Source organism: Lithobates pipiens, unplaced genomic scaffold (assembly GCF_037356315.1).
Source record: "Lithobates pipiens isolate NorthernLeopardFrog02 unplaced genomic scaffold, aLitPip1_a1.2 Scaffold_28, whole genome shotgun sequence".
Lineage (NCBI taxonomy): Eukaryota > Metazoa > Chordata > Amphibia > Anura > Ranidae > Lithobates > Lithobates pipiens.
The window spans coordinates 69902085-69919430 of NW_027507789.1; the positions used below are offsets into that span (position 1 = coordinate 69902085).

The 17346-nt window shown below is 43.8% G+C and overlaps 1 protein-coding gene across 11 annotated transcripts in view; it reads left to right on the plus strand.

Moving 5' to 3' along the window:
- SRCIN1 (SRC kinase signaling inhibitor 1) overlaps positions 1-17346 on the plus strand; it is a 942827-nt gene that overhangs the window by 368666 nt on the left and 556815 nt on the right. The gene's annotated exons all lie outside the window — the stretch shown is intronic.

The following is a 17346-nucleotide window of genomic DNA, read 5'->3' on the forward strand; positions in this document are numbered from 1 at the left end:
CTAAGACTTTATGTATGGCCTCATACATTTTTCTGTTAGTCCAAACTTTTTAATCGCTACCATGATCAAGGGTAGACTGGATCTTTTGTACAAGGTAGAGGTCTGTTGGGGAGAATGTTAAGGCATTCTTCATGTAGACGACATCCAAAGGCTGATTTGCAAAAGATACAGGCATCACCTTAGCTGCTATACACTCCGACATCCACAGCTATGAATTTTAGGTTGGCATCAGCCAATGCCAGAAGGACCACAGAGAAATTGTTTTTTTAAGTGAAGTATAGTGTTCCAGATGTGCTTGCCATCAAGGGCACCAATGCAATTGGTGAATTGGGTCTTCTCCCAAAACTCATCCGCTACAGCTTCCCAGATGTCTTTGATAGGCTCAGGCATGACCACTTCCTTCAACTCCTCACATAGTGCCACACAGGTTTCCCTGGTTACCTTGGCCACTGTGGAGACGCTAAGTAGGAAATAGTGGTGTAAAGACACAAAGGTTTGTGCTGTAGCAAGAAACCTAAAAAAAAAAAAAAAAAAAAAAAAAAAAAAAAAAAAAAAACAAATATATTTAAAAAATATTCAGAAAAAAAAATATTTTCAAATATAGTATAAATTTAAACAGAAAAAAGGGGGTGGAAATCATATAAACTAAAATAAATAAAAACAAAAATGATATATCTGTACATTTTTCATGATAACAAAAATGTAACATACCTAAGTGTTACAAGCAAGCCATTCCTTCTGTGACACACTGGTTCGCATCTGAGTGTCCATTCTTGCCAGCCTTGGTCTGAGCCTCTCCAGCAGGTCATCAAACGCTGGAAAGGACATCTGCATGAAGTTTACTATATTTTCTGGATGTATGAGTAGTTGGACATACAAATTGGAAAAGTACTCAAACGAGAGATGCTGGGATACAATAGGATGCGTCCAGAAACTACGATGATTACTACTTCTATCCTGTCTCCTTCTCCTCAGCCATCATAAGCCATTTAGCAGGGTGGCCTTATCGATTTTCAGAATGACGGGATCCATTATAGCAATCGAATAATTGCAGATGCTCTCTTTTTCCTCTCTCCCTAACCAAAATGGAAAAAAAAAATAGAATATTTATTTTTAGGCATTGTAGGAGATTTGGGAGTAGAAAATAGAAGAGGGCAGTGTTTTAATAAAAAAAAAAAAAAATTAAAAAAAAAAACACTTCTAAGCGCTAACGCGGCTAAACACACATTAACACTGTTGCAAAATGTGGCTAAAAGCACTTTTTTTGAATGCCACTTTTTCCTGGCAGCAATACTGGCATTGCAGCTCGTTTTTTTTAATGTCATGTGTGCATGAGGTCTAAAGAGTTGTTAAAGAAGAAATGCAGTCTGCTCGCATAATTTGAAATCTCCCACCACTGAGTCTGGCTGCATCCATTATAACTGTGGGCAGTGGGCAGCTGAAGCTGCTGCCTGTTCGCTTTCTGGATTTACACAGGCACACAGAGGCACACCTCCAGCTCTGCAGCCCTGAAGCTCTCATTGGCCCTCTTATGACTCACCCCCCTTCCCTTCATGGCAAAATCTCATGAGAGTGAAAAAGAGAGCTGTGCATGATGTCACAAGCCTAGGCTTTTTACCAGACAAGAAACAGGAAGTGGGCTGTATAAGGTATTTACTGGCATAAAAAAAATGTTTTACTATCCAAAGTTAAAACAACAAGGGCAGAAGATTTAATAGATGGAAAGTTCAAAAAATTACTGAAGGTCCGCTTTAAGCCTGAGGCCATTTAGAGAGGCTTAGGAATTATAATTGAACTTGTTAGAGGAACACAGATCAGTATACCGATTGCAAAAGAATTTTGAAGACATGGACATTGGGTGAAATTTTGCTGAGTGAAGTTGATGGAAGGTTTTCCAGCAGATGTTCTTCTTGGAAATGGTGTGGATACCATACATTAAACAGATACTACATGAAACAGCAAAGCAAACCATGTCTGTAAATTTTGGGTTCATTTCACTGGAAGCAGAAGGGGTTGTCATGTAGCATTATTTTTATCACTCATTTTGTATTGTGCTTATGAATCATTTTTTAAACTATTGCAGTGGTTTCCAGATACTTTTGCTATATATGGTTTGGGACTGGGCCAAGGAATGGGTGTGTGTGTGCCAAAAAACAAGCCTCCACTTAAGAGTGGAGGTCTCATAAAGTTATTACCTTCTCTGGCTAATGCCGCATATACACGAGCGGAATGTCCGACAGAAAAAGTTAGACGGAAGCTTTTCATCATATATTCCGATCGTGTGTATGCCCTATCAGACTTTTTACGTAGAAAATTCTGACGGACCTAGAAATGGAACATGTTCTAAATATTCCTGACAGAACCAATTCCTATCGGGAAAACTGATCATCTGTATGCTGTTCCGACGGACCAAAAACAACACATGCTCTGAAGCAAGTACGAGATGAAAGCTATTGGCTACTGGCTATTGAACTTCATTTTTCTAGTCCCGTCCTATATGTTGTACGTCACCGCGTTCTTGATGGTCGGACTTTGGTGTGATCATGTGTACGCAACACAGTTACAGATAAACAGTTCAGAGTTTACCGGGAAAACCGGTAGTGTGTACAGGGCATAAGTGGCTTTGGAAAAAAGATAAAGAAATTATTAATTTTCATCAAAAATTCAACATACATACATACATACATACATACGAAACACCTTCACCACATCCACGTATAAAATTAGGACAACATTGTCTTAGACTGAAAAACCTGGCAAGCAAGCATATCTATGGCCTCCAGTTCCGCATCTGAAACCCAAAATCAGGACAGGCGCCCCCACATAGGCAAGGTCTATATGTGGTAAGGATTTGTGGATGGGAGTGGCAGGTGAAGGCCCAAGAAAGGGGGGTGCCTCCACCTCCACACATCCATGAGGCCATATGTATCAGTCCAAGCCGCCAGTCCTTGACAAGTCGCACCAGCAGTGGCGCATCTGTCCATAGCAGAGTCCGGGACAAGGTTAAAATCTCCCATTAGTACTACATTGTCCGAGGGGGAATAGAGTCAGCTTGGCCGAAAGCAGATTTAACAATTTAAGGGATGCAGGAGGTGGCAGATATAGTCCCACCTGAACCCATGGTAAATTATGAATCAATGCATAGACCAACACAAATCTACCATGGGGATCTAGAACCAGCTCAAGGAGCTTAAAGGGGAGGGTTTTGAGAACAAGAATACTGACTCCTCTGGCGAAATTAGTATAGGTGGAGTGGTAGCGGTCGCCTACCCACGTTTTTTTAAGGCTGAGGGTCTTGCTTCCTACCAAATGCGTCTCCTGTAACACACACATGAGGGTTAAACCTCTTAATAAACTGGAACACTAACGAACGTTTAACTGAAGAGTTCAAACCCTGAGTGTTCCAGGAGAGAATGTCAAGGGTCACCATATAGATATAGTAATAAAATATAGCAACGCGCATCATAGTTAGTGAGTCGTGGAACGTTCCAAGCAAAGTTGTGGAACTTTCTCAATAAAAGTGCAAGTAAAGTGATCAAAAACATTACTGTCATGCAACCTTAAACAATAAACTGAAAGCATCAGAGTGGCCCAACTTACCAAATCTGCCCCAGGGGATATGTATCAGAGTGGCCCAACTTACCCAACCTGCCCCAGGGGATATGCATCAATGCAAAAAAAAAAAAAGTTTTAAAAACTGCATTTTTTTCGGGAGCAGTGATTTTAACAATGCTTAAAGTGAAACAATTAAAAGTATAATATTCCTTTAAATTTCGTACCTGGGGGTGTCTATAGTATGCCTGTAAAGGGGCACATGTTTCCCGTACTTAGAACAGTCTGAGAGCAAAATTAAATTTCTAAAAGGAAAAAAAGTAATTTAAAAACTACTCTCGGATATAATGAATGGTCGGTCCCGGCAATACACATAAAAGTTCACTAATAAAAACGGCATGGGATTCCCCCACAGGGGAACCCGGAACCAAAATTGAAAAAAAGAAATGCGTGGGGGTCCCCCCAAATTCCATACCAGGCCCTTGTAGGTAGAGGACAGTTTATCTGGGGGTCTCCACAAGTGTGTTGCAGGCGACCTGAGCAAGTGCATCAGGGTTGCATCCTCAATACAAACACCCTCCTGCTGCATCCAATGCAGGGTAGAAAGATGGGGGGGGGCAACACAAGAGGGGGCATGCGGGTGAGCGACCACAGTAACATAGGGGTAGGATCCTCCGATGTGTGGCCGAGGCATCAGCAACAGGGGGGGAAACCAGGAGCAGGCTCCGAGGGGGGAATACAGGTCATGTGGTCATATTGCGACAGCCCCTAATCAATCAGACTTACACCCCTGCCTGGGAAGGGATTCTAGAGCATACTATTAGCTCTAAAGAAATGGAAGGAAAGTGTCACGATCTGGAGTCAGGCTCAGAGACCAGTAGCTATAGCAGCAGAGCAGATATTCACACAGGTCACCCTGGCTGATGGCACGGGTTCACCTGAGGTGCGGGGTCTAAGCACTAACCGGTATTCACCAGAGCTCCGACAGGTGGAGATGGGCTTGGCTGCGTGTTAGTGCCAGGTCGCGGTCCTCAGGATAGCCCCGCCAGAAGGTGAGCAAGCCGGGGGTCTGGTAGCAGATATAGCAGGTAGAGATCAAGCAGAAGCGTAGTTGAGAAACAAGCCAAAAGTCGGTAACCAATAGTTGCAGGTTGGGATCCAGCAGAAGCGTAGTCCAGGAGCAAGCCAAATGTCGGTAACGAAAGGTAGCGAGGATACGGTCGGCAGCAGGAGAGATAGAAGCAAGATATTGGCTGGTAAAGGCACAATATTCTGGCAAGGAGGAAGTGCAGAGACATGGCTTATATCAGGAAGTTCATGGGAGGAGCAAAGGGTTCAAGGTTCAAGGCAAACAAGATTCAAGACAAGATCACTAAAGGAATTGTCCAAGGAGCTGTCCAGCATTCCAGGTGGCTCAGCAAGCAGAGTCACTGCCAGACACACCAGAGGTCCCAGGTTCAAGCCCAGGTCCTAACAGAAAGTTAAAGCTTAAATTTACCACAACTTTCCACTTTTAACTAAAATGTATTTCATTTATTAAATATAGACCTTGCCAGAAAGCATTTTTTCAATTTAAAGCTCTGAAAAGACGGCACAGGTATGCTTTCCCTTCAGAGCATTGTGAATATTTCCTAATCAGTGTATGTTTAGGAGATATTCACTGTACCTACAGATAAGCCTTATAAGGCTTACATGTAGGTGTAAGTGAAAAAAAAGGCTTTACTACCACTTTAGGCAGCCCATTTGTGACTCAATTGTCTTTCCTTTCACCACGGGTAGAGAGCCTTTCAGGCTGATAGAACACAATGATTACTGCTAGCGGCTATTATGGCCGACAGTAATCAAATGGAAAAAATCAGACAGGCTGGTTGTACCCAAGTCGATCGATTTGGAAACAATCAGCCTGCCCAAATGGATCAAATGTTGGCCAGTCCCTACTGAACGGGCCCAATTTTGATCTCGGTGTGGCCGGCTTTAGTTCTGGACCCTGAACTGTAACTGAAAATGACCCTGGAACAAATAGTTAATGTCCCAGGTTGTTTAAAAACAGGTTTTTTTTTTTGTTATTCCAGCAAAAACCCAAGGTCCTTGCGTAGAATAGTACTTTGTTATATGGTGTTTTATGCATCTAGTTTAGTTCTTTGGTCTGTAGAAACATGCTAGATATTAGAGTGTTAATTGATTTAAAATTACTTATGTATACACATGTAGTTCTACTCACTGAAAGGGTACATTTCATAGTAGTTCTAAACCTTAACTTTGTGGCATTTAATTTGCTAACGTGTTTTATTTTGGCCCATAAAACACTATTTTGGCCCTTTTTCATTTATTTTTCATCTCAGTGCTTCTTATTTCACCCAGCCTCTTTAAATCATTTCCTGCCTATATGCCCTTGCTCCAGCTTTAGCTGCACCTAATTTCTCTATACCAACTTCCTGATAGTGATGATAGTGAGCTATGTCTGTGCAATAATGTGTCAGCATATCCACTCATAGCCATAGTGGTAGGGGTGGGTACTCTACATAGATGGTATACATGACCTTACTTACTTTTCTGTCAGTACAGTGCAGGCAGTATAAATAAAGCCCTGGTAACTAATGGCGCCTCTGCTTGCCACTCTGCCTTGTTGGGAGCTGCCAACATCAAGTGTTACTAATTAGAGAGGTGGGTGGGGATGAATGTAGTTCTGATAAACAGTTATGTATGGTAGAGATCCAGCACCTGGCAGCAGATGTGGGGCATATACCCATGGTGCCAAGGTCTACCTTATTGTATACTAGCTTTACACACACTGTACACATGAAGTTTCCATTGTCTTGGCAGATAGCTGACATTTTGTGATATTGTAAAGACCATGTAAATAAGTCTGATATGCGACATACTCTGCAATTCAAGAATCTAGGTAATCCTAATGATTTATTCTCTGCATAATGGTCACATCTACATGAATTTATTAAAGAGGATAGAAAAAAAAAATGAAAGAATTGTTTGGTTACTTGCATCAGGATCACAGTCTCAGTTGATTTGGGATTCTCAGGTTTCCCAGAAGGCTGTGGAAAGGCATTGTATTGTCCCAAGTATATGGGCAGGAAGGTAAGTACATTTTACAAATTTTTGGTAATTTTTATTTTTTTAGGTTTTTAGCTGGTGATGACATGTGGTGAATATGGAAATAATGAGGAATAATGAGTAGGGAGGTAGGTCAATTTTAGTGAAAGGGTTGCTTCATATATTTTAAATGACAGAAAAGGAAGGGAGAGGCAGGCGCACCTAAGTGAAGTATTAATGACACAGTTTATTGCACATGATGAATTTCACTTACAAGATGTGAGAAACAACACAAGCATTGTATCAGAGGGATCATCATCCTCAGGGCTACCACTGTCCAGTGGGTCTTCTGAGGTCCACATGGCTGTAAAGAGGAGAGCTCGGACACAGGAAGTGTCCAGGAATTTAGGCTGCTCGGTGTGGACCGCACGGAAGTGACATCACCAGATAGGCGGGAGCCAGATCACGGAGAGGAGGAGAGAATAGCTGGCTACGCATTCGGAGCTCACAGCTCCTTCTGAGGACTATTTATATACATTTTTCTGCTACTGCGGTGCAATTGTCCATATGTTGTGCACCGGTGTGTTTTTACTTCTATCATATATTTTAAACACTACTAAGGTATACACCTGAATATGTCTTGACGTTAGCTTCTTTATGCCCCTTCACAGCAACACTCAGATTTTGAGAGGAATGGGCGATACTTCTGCAGTGCTAATGTGTTGATGGGGAACATGCTGACAGGAGGATAGGGTAAAGTGATCAGAAGAATGACCTATTAAGTATGCTGCTTTGTGCCATTAATGTTTATTTCGTAGGCTACAACTGACCAAGATGTGCTGCCACTGCAGTGGAGATTAAAGACTTCAGTAATACTGTCTGACAGAAATTCCTGAATTGCTGCAGCAGTTGTACAGAATAACAAGTCCTTGACAGGCAAAATAATTCACTTTTAATATTGTGGGAAAACCTATGCAATTATTTGAATGTAAATATTCTTAGAAACATAGAGACTAAAGCAACGCTTGAATACATTTTCTGAATATATTGCTTAAAGGATAAAAGGATAATATGGATTTAAATAGAGAGATGAATGCATAATTACATATCTGATCGTTTTACACGGCTTACATCAGGAATGGTTATTGTTCAGCCAGCAGATGTAGCTGTGTTCCAGAGACACATTTCCTTCCTACCAGTAAATGAAAATCTTCAAGGTCTCAGTAACCTTCAGCAATGAAGTATTTTACATTTAGGGATGCCGGGTTCTGAACAATTATTGTCATCCAAAACCAGCAGTTAATAAGTAAACAGCTAGCCATATTCTGTCTGTTATTTTATTCACTGATGAACATGATGAGTATGACAAGGAAACGAGAAGCCCCAGGTGAATGCTAGCCTTAGCTCCTAAAAACTGAAATTATTATGCTTTAGTCAAAAGTAGATCTAAACCTGAACTGGATGACATTTAGTTTGCATTACACTTTGATCTGGAACTCCGGGAATTAGACAAAATATACCCTTACAGTGCCCCCCCACCCACCCCCTCCTTAATTGTTCATTAATTCTAGGGGTGCCAGAATCAAGAGTAGTACTCACCTTACGCTCCACAGGCTCATTCGATGTGTGTGACCCATCTTACACTACCTCCTCTCTAATGTGCTCTAGGCTGTGGTCGCACTCCTGCCTCCTTACGTACAATACAGAGTTCACAACACTACATTGTATGTGATGATGCCAAGGGACCACCCACAGACAGAGCTGCTGTTAGAAATAAATCATGGGGCCCCGTATAGCCCTCCCGACCCTGCATACACCCCCCCCCCCCCCCGCAGTGCAGCGGAACAGCAGCACTGACATTATCCGCCTACTCCTGAAAATGAAAAAAGTTCCTCCTCTGTGTCCACCTCCTGGGCCCCTCTGTTGATATATTGAGGTCCATTGTTGATGTTCACCAAAATAAATCTCTATTTGTGGGGAAAAAAGGACATCAATTTTGTTTGGGAGTATCACAGTGAATAGTGCTGCGCTATCTTCCAAAGGCAAAGTGCTAAATATATAATATATATAAAAAAAAAAAAAGTGAGTGCAATCAATAAGAATGTGTGTTAGATTAAATTATCCCAAGAAGAAAAAAATATATCCAACCATATAGTGGACAATCTATCTAGCCAAAACAGCATCCAAGTGCAATGTGCTAATTAAAAGGTGCCAAACAGGTGGAAAAAAAAGGGGGGGGGGGGATCCCTTGATAAGAAATTAATTATAAAAATATTATAAATAAATAATAAAAAAAAAAATATATATATATATATATATATAATCTATAAGATATAAATAAAAAAAATATATACTTTTTGGGGTCAATCCACATCCAAACCCCAGCCTAAATACATATATAAAAAAATGATAAATACATATTGAATTAAATAATTACTGATGTCCCTAATTATAATGGACAATAAGTGAATATATTACACTATAATATGAATCCTCGGTGTCACAAAGGAAGAAAATATTAAATATAAAAATGAGTAAATAATCCAGAGAATATGTGCAGAGCCACACACCAGTGTCACTACTAAATGATGTAAGGCATATAGTGGTAATTGTTCATTCAGAAAAAGCACAATTCAAATTAGTACAGTCATCAGAGTGAATATATACAGAAATGTACCGTACTTATCCACACAGGATCATATAAAGGAGAGGAAGGTTGGCTCGTCCTAGGACTATAGGCAGCTTCAGCCCCGTGAAGATATCCCAGGAAGGATCACTACAGTTATCCCCTTTTGATAGAAGAAGGCTCCAAGGAACAGATTGGTCTTTTTTCCTCCAATCTGGTATTCCGTTTTTAAAAAAAAGAAAAAGAGCAACATAGTGCAATATTGTAATCATAAACCACACTGAGCCAGCTAAAGGAGCAACTCACAGAATCTGAGGTATCAGTGCACAATAAGAATGGTCAGATCCCTGAATGAGCTTGCAGCCGCTGCGCTGCTAGAGACACTCATACACTGTCGGGTCTCCTCTCCCTCACGCGTATCATCACTGCCACGTGACTTTCTCAAAGGGTTGCAACACACGCTGATGTACGTCGACAGATTGACACGGACAGGCAAATGGGCGTACCTGTAAGTCCCTTTAAATTTGCAGCTGTGCCATCGCGTGCGCACTGGCCGGGACCTCCGTGCGTCGGAACGCGGGTCCCGCGGACTCGATCGCTGCAGGGATACTTGAGATTGTCTCACGGGGAGGAAGAATGGGGAGATGATAATGTAAACAAGCATCTCCCCGTTCTGCCTAGTGACAGTGTCACTGATCTCTGCTCCCTGTCATCAGGAGTATAGAAAACAAGATAAGGTCTGGTGTCACCGGTAACACACCTCCATCCCTATAATATGCAACAAAAAAGAGAAATTCACCCTGGGACTTTAGATGAGGTGAGCACCACTAAGCCAATAAAAGTAACAAGAGTACAGTATATGTTTTTATTCAGTAAAAATATTACAAGCATATTGTCATCAAAGAAAGCCACTTAGTACAAGGTACATAAAACTGGATTGAATACAATTGGTAGTAGTAGTAGTAGTAGTAGTCATCTGTGTCAAAGGCAGCAGAGAGGTCTAAAAGTATGAGTATGGAGTCGTGCCCATTGGTTTTAGCATTTAGTAGGTCATTGGTGAGTTTTAGTAGGGCAGTTTCAGTAGAATGTTGTGGGTGGAAGCCAGACTGTAGGGAGTTGAGAAGGTTGGTGTCCATGAGGTAGCGACTCATTTGGTCATGGACAAGGCGTGTGATGAGCTTGGAGGCAAACGGAGCAGGGAGATGGGTCTTAAGTTACTCAAACAGGTGGGGTCAAGTGAGGGTTTTTTGAGTATGGGGATAACCAGTGCATGTTTGAGCAAGGAAGGAAAGGTGCCGGAAGAGAGGGAGAGGTTGAAGATGTGGGTTAGGGAGTTTAGGATAGAGTGGGAAGGTGGTCGCAGTAATTGAGAGGGGACAGGGTCCAGTGGACAGGTAGTGAGGTGGGCCATGGAGAGGAGTTCATCAGTTTATCAAATTCATCTGTGGTAACTGGGTAAAAGGAGGAGATTATTTAGTGTGGTGTTGGACCCGATGAAAATGTGGTGTTGTAGATGGAAGTGGTTAGGTCTGGGCAGGACAGGGGTGCGATTTTGTCATAAAGGCCATCAGTATCAGAGTTAAGAAGGGAAGGGTTGAGGTTGCAAAGGTTTATGCGGGTAGTGGTTTGTGGGTTGGCAGCATGGGATGTAGGAGACAAGGAGAGTGTGAAATGGATAAGGTTGTGATCAGAGAGAGGAAAGGGTGTACTAGAGAGATTGCAGTGAGTGCAGCAATGGGAGAATACGAGGTCGAGAGTGTTGCCATTGGAGTGAGTGGTGGTTTGTGTCCATTGTGTTAGGTTAAAAGAGGAGGTTAGGTTGAGTAGTTTAGAAGTGGTAGCAGTATTAACATTGATTGGAATGTTAAAGTCACCTAGGCTGATGGCAGGCATTTCAGATGAGAGAAAGTAGGGTAGCCATGCAGAGAAGTCATCCAGAAAGCGTGACACTGGTCCAGGAGGCAAATAAATGACTGCGACCCTCAGACACCTACTTAAAATGATTGTGAATAAACATAACATGATTTAACTTCTTGTGCCGCGTACACACAACCGTTTTTTCCATCAGAATAAACTCTGAAGGTTTTTCCGACTGGCGGTTCCAACGAAGTTCTGCTGAAACGGTCTCGCCTACACATGATCACACCAAAGTCTGATCGTCTAGAACGCGATGACGTACAGCATGTACGACGGGACTATAAACAGGAAGTTCCGTAGCCAGTAGCCAATAGCTGCCCATGCGTTGTTTTTGGTCTAATGGAACAGCATGCAGACGAACAGTTTTCTGGATAGGAATTGATTCCGTCAGAAAGATTTAAAACATGTTCTATTTCTAGGTCCGATGATGCATACACATGATCGTAATATTCGATGAAAAGATTCTGTCTGACTTATTCTGCCGGAAAGTCTGACTGTGTGTACACGCCCTAAGAGAAGATCCTTCCACCACTTAGGTTTCTCTCTGTGTTATGGAGGGGTTGGAGAAGATTTCTGGAACCTTGTGAGTTAGCTGTGATGGTTTATTACAAGCCTTATTATATCCAGCATAGGATGTATGAGTATATTCTTTTGTTTTCCCTTCAAAGGGAATGTCATGGTTCTGCAGTAATATTTGTCTGTCAGCTTACCTCTCCATGTGTTCCACTTAAGAGGCCAGCCACTCTCATCTGGCTGCTTAAGTAATCTCTCCTCAAAGCATGGCTCCACCCCAGCCCCTATCAGGGAACTCTATATGCACTGCAAGTCAGCCCTGCTGATCAATATTGTGTGTTTGGCTTCCGTGTGCTACTTGCTGTGTGTTCTACGTCTGATTCCATTTACTGATCATGGCTTGTTCTTGACTATCCTTACCTGCTTGTTGCCCCAACCTTTAGCTATCTCCTGACTATCCTTTGTTGTCACAGTCTGCTGCTTCCTCTCTATCCCCCTACCGTAAGCATGAGCTGGGAGGCCCTAGGGGCCGCGGCCTGGAGCCAGACTGCAGCTAGATCCATCCCCACCACTAGGGGCCCCTGGTGAACACCCGCTGGTTCTGCACCCTGGGAAATTTCATGCTGTAGCTCCCAGTGTCATCCGTGTTGGTACTACAGAGTACCTGCTCTCCTGTATAACCTAGAGCTCCATCCGCAGCAGTCAGTCATAGGGTCCACTACCTTGAGGTGCACTCCAGTCCCTATCGGGTGGAGGGAAACTGTCACCTGGACTCAGGTGACCTCACAGGGAATCATCTCTTTAGGTCAGCTCTTGACACGATTACAAGCAACGCTTCTGGCAGCCACAATATACTCCTTCCAGAGATCTGCAGAAGGGTCAGAGAAAGGCCATCCCTCCAACTCATCTGTCTTAGCAGTGCATGCTTGCAGATCCTATCTGTCTACCTCCTGCACTGACCATAAGTTTGTAATCCAGAGATCTGCTAACACCTCAGACAAGTGTTCAACAAGAAGCTGTCATTCACATACCTGTATGGGTTTCTGGGTATCAGGCCTCAATTATGGTCTCATGATAGCCTCTTTATCTCACAGGCTAATTACTTGTGGACAGCATGTATATCAATTGAGCTGCAGCATGTTCCTTGTGCTACTATACACTTAGCCAACCTTTCTTACATAGTTACATAGTTAGTAAAGTTGAAAAAAGGCACCAGTCCATTCAGTTCAACCTGAGCGAGTGTGGGTGCGTGTCTACAATTGTCCCTATCCCTGTACATTGTGTCTCATTAAGATGTGCCTATATTATATACTATTTATTTAGGGTGCCCATATAGCACCGTCAATTTATGCAGCGCTCCACACGTACATCGCACACGCATATCAGTCCCTACCCACAAGGAGCCCACAATCCAAAGTCCCCAACTCACATTCATATACTAGGGCCAATTTTTGGACAGAAGTCAAATGACCTACCAGCATGTCTTTCTTATTGATGATACAGTTTTCTGTTCTCTGATAGCCAGAATTCTCTTGAAGGGTCCAACTCCTGCAGGTCCCTATACTTGGAGCCTTACAGATGTCAAGTGTTAGTAACTATCCTTTACCAACAAATGAGGCTAACCGGCTTAGATCTTGGCTGCAGTGGATTTTCCCCTAATGGTCACAGTTCCCCTTCCTTCCCATTTAAAGACCAGTAGGGTACTGGGGACTTTTCTTCTGTAGATTGGTTTCCCTTCTCTTATTGACCTTCTGCCTTCCATAGTCTCCTCCCTCAAACTTGGGGACCTGGACTTGAGAAGAGATGTACAGATGGTGCCTATGGATATAGTGATCCCACAGCTGAATCCTCCGTCTTTTAGGTTCTAAAGTGCAGTTCTTTCCCCCATATCCATTGTGGCAGGACTCTCTTAGCGCTTAGCTATGTACTTATGTCTGAAAAATTAGTCTGGTATTCAAAAGTTGTTGGTGCCTTTCTACTGGGGAATCTTGCTACGAGTAGTACCTTTGAATTGGTCTATGTTGGATATCACTTTGTGATATCACTTTGGGGGGGGGGATCTCTACCCCCCCAGGGATGCTTTGGAAAGTTTATTATCTGGTTATCTGGTCACTACTTGATATATGGTTACTTTTAGAGGTTATGTTTTTGCCCTCTGGGCCTCTCTATCCAGTTGTCAGACAAGAATTTGCGCACTTAGATGTGCTTTATCTCCTGCATGAAGAAATAAGTCATCAGTGGAGGACTTTCTTGGACTATCATCAGACAGCTAACACTGCAACCTTGATGCAGACACTTCATGCAGAAAATAACATATGTCCGGGGGTCTTCATCGGACAATATTATGTGGAGTCATTCAGTGGCTGAGAAGAGAAGTTCCTAAAGTATCTTTGCTACTGCTGTCGCTAATCTGATATCCATTTTTAGCTCTTTGGCTAAGGTGCCTGCCCCTTGCTTCACAGCTGTAGATGATTTGCTGGATCTGATGGTCAGAGAACTTGCAGTTCCATGTTCTGAATCAGACAGGCAGGCCCTGCAGAATTTTTCCTGTCAGGTTCGAGTGACAATGCTGGGTGTTCTTGTGGACAGGTCTACTTGTTCTACTGTTTCTTTCTGGTATCGCTGCATCAGTATAGACTGGTTTTCTTCCCACTCCTGTACTTTTTGTTGGGGTTACTTCTTGCATCCCTTGTTTGTCAGTATTTCTGATTTACAGTAGTTCCCTTTGGCCGCGTACACACGCGGGGACTGTTCGCTCAACTTTGTCCGCTGAACAGTGTTTCGGCGGACAGTCCGCTCGTGTGTGGGCTTTCAGCGGACAGTTTCAGCGAACAGTCTGCTGAACAAAGTTTTTCGGAATTTCCGAAAAACTGTCCGCTGAAACTTTGTTTCAGCGAACAGTCCCCTCGTGTGTAGGCTTGTTCGTCAAACTAAGTTCCGCGCATGCTCAGAAAGGATTTACACGCCGAAGTTTGCATTGCAGTGTATAGGACGTCGTTTTCTAGTCCCGTCGTACGTGTCGTTCACGTCATCGCGCACGGTTTCAGCGGACTGTTCGTTCGTCGTGTGTGGCCAAGTCCGTCCATGCTAATTTTGAGCGGACTGTCCGCTGAAACTGTTTGACGAACAAAGTTGAGCGAACAGTCCCCGCGTGTGTACGCGGCCTTAGGGTTGTCTCCAACTGCTAGAGTCCTTGGGGTGTTATGCTGGATAGTTCTCTATCTTTATTATGTCATATGAATTGTAATGGTTGGCCCCATCCGATGTTTTACACTCTCATTCCTTCTTGAAGCCTTCTTTCCCTGATGTCTAGGGTTGGGAATTTAACGCTTGGGCCATTTTGGGCTCAGTGTCATTCAATGTAAGCATTCCGTTTAGTGAGATTCTTATCCTGGTCTGAGCATGAATTTGATCCTCAGTTGCCCTATCCTCTAGGGCAGTGATCATCAACCCTGTCCTCAGGGCCCACTAACAGGCCAGGTTTGCAAGATAACTGAAATCCATCACAGGTGATATCATTTGCTGCTCAGTGATTGCAGTATTCTAGTCTGCATCTCCCCAAGGTAATACATAAAACCTGGCCTGTTAGTGGGCCCTGAGAACAGGGTTGATGACAACTGCTCTAGGGAACTTCACTTCCTCTGGTTTAGATTTGGACATTGGTCCTTCTGTTTTTTGTACATGATTCCTGGTTGTATCTTAGATGTGTGGCTGTCATCCACCCCTCAGTTGGACTGCTTATGGATGTCCCAACAGTGTTCCTCAATGGACAATAAAGAAGATAACATTTTTGTACATACCATAAAATATTTCCATGCCACCCAGTGACTATTGCACGAAATTACATACTGGTATATGATTTCGTGCAATAGAGCCGACCTGCCGCAGTAAATATGCAGTAGGCGATCGGCAAGTTGTTAAAGTTGTGGAACTTCAAAGTCGACTATCAATGTGATTTCATGTGCAGCTTGCTGACATCTGTTCACTAATGCCGTGTACACACGATCAGATTATCCAGCAGACAACCCGGCGGACTTTGCAGCGGAGGTCCGCCAGACTTTCCGAACGAGCGGACCTGCCCACACACACCCACACACGACCAGACTTTTCCGGCGGACAATCCGCCGAACTATGCCAGGAGTCCGCCGGACTTTTGAAATGAACGGACTTGCCTACACACAGAGTAAAGTCTGTTAATTTTGAACGTGGCTCCAGGTAGATGGAACTAGCAAAGGAAGTCAATGTTGCCGCCTCTATCGGCGAGATTGACACTTCACGAGCCCCATCACCTGGTATGGATTTAAAGGGGAACCCCTACACCACAAAAACGGCATGGAGGATCCCCCAAAGTCCATAGCAGACCCTTATCTGAGCACGCAGCCCGGACGGTCAGGAAAGGGGGTGGGGACGAGCGAGCGCCCCCCCCCAAGCCGTACCAGGCCGCGTGCCCTTTAATGGGGGGGTGCTTTGGGGAAAGGGTGGCCCTGCGCCCCCCCACCCCAAAGCATCTTGTCCCCATGTTGATGGGGACAAGGGCCTCTTCCCGACAACCCTGGCCAGTGGTTGTCGGGGTCTGCGGGCAGGAGGCTTATCAGAATCCGGGAGCCCCCTGCCCATTCATCTAGGGAAATAAATGTACATAAAAAAACACCACAACACAGGTTTTTAAAGTACTTTATTAGACAGCTCCGGGAGTCTTCTTCCATCTTTGGGGGTCTTCTCGCCAGACTCCTCCGCTATCTTCTGCTCTTTTGCTAGCTCTTTTACTAGCAGAGGAGCCCGGCTTTCTCCTTCATCGCGGCCGCCATCCGGGGGTCTTCTTCCGACTTTGGGGGTCTTGTCCCGCTCTTCGGTTCTTCTTGCCGGGCCTCCGCTTTCTTCTTCCAGCTCTTTTACTAGCGTTGGCCCAGTAATGTCACTGTCGCCGCCGCCTTATGCTTCTTCTGCTTCTTCAGTCTCAGCATCCTCCAGGACTGTGACATCATAAGGGGTGCCCCTTGTCCCTATATAAGTTGCCGCACAATGCGTCCCTGCCATTAAGGCTGGAGAGAGCGTTGTGTAAACATCGGAAGAAAAGAAGAAGCAGATGAAGCAGAAGGCGGCGACAGCGACAAGCCCGGGCCAACGCTAAAACGTAAAAGAGCTGGAAGAAGAAAGCGAAGGCCCGGCAAGAAGAACCGAAGAGCAGGACAAGACCCCCGAAGTCGGAAGAAGACCCTGGACGGCGGTGGGGATGAAGGAGAAAGCCGGGCTCCTTCACTAGTAAAAGAGCTAGCAAAAGAGCAGAAGAGGAGTCCGGCAAGAAGACCTCCGAAGACGGAAGAAGACCCCCGGAGCTGTCTAATAAAGTACTTTAAAAACCTGTGTTGTTTTTTTTTATGTACACTTTTTTTCCCCAGGTGAATGGGTAGGACAGCCTCCTGACGACGCTAAATTGAAAAACGCGTAGAAGCTGTGGGAGACATACTGTCCTTGAGAAATAGCCAGGAACAGGTTGGTTAAGTGGAGGGAGGAGAGTACCACCTGTGGAACATCGTTGTCTTGCCCGATCCTATGCTGTGTTCTTATAGCTGGATAAGCTTGGTGTCAGCTAACAGACACACTGAAATGTGAGTGCCATATGTTTTAAATGATTTCCTAATTAAAGGTGAAACAGTTTTACACTATATTGGTTCTATTTAATTTTGTAT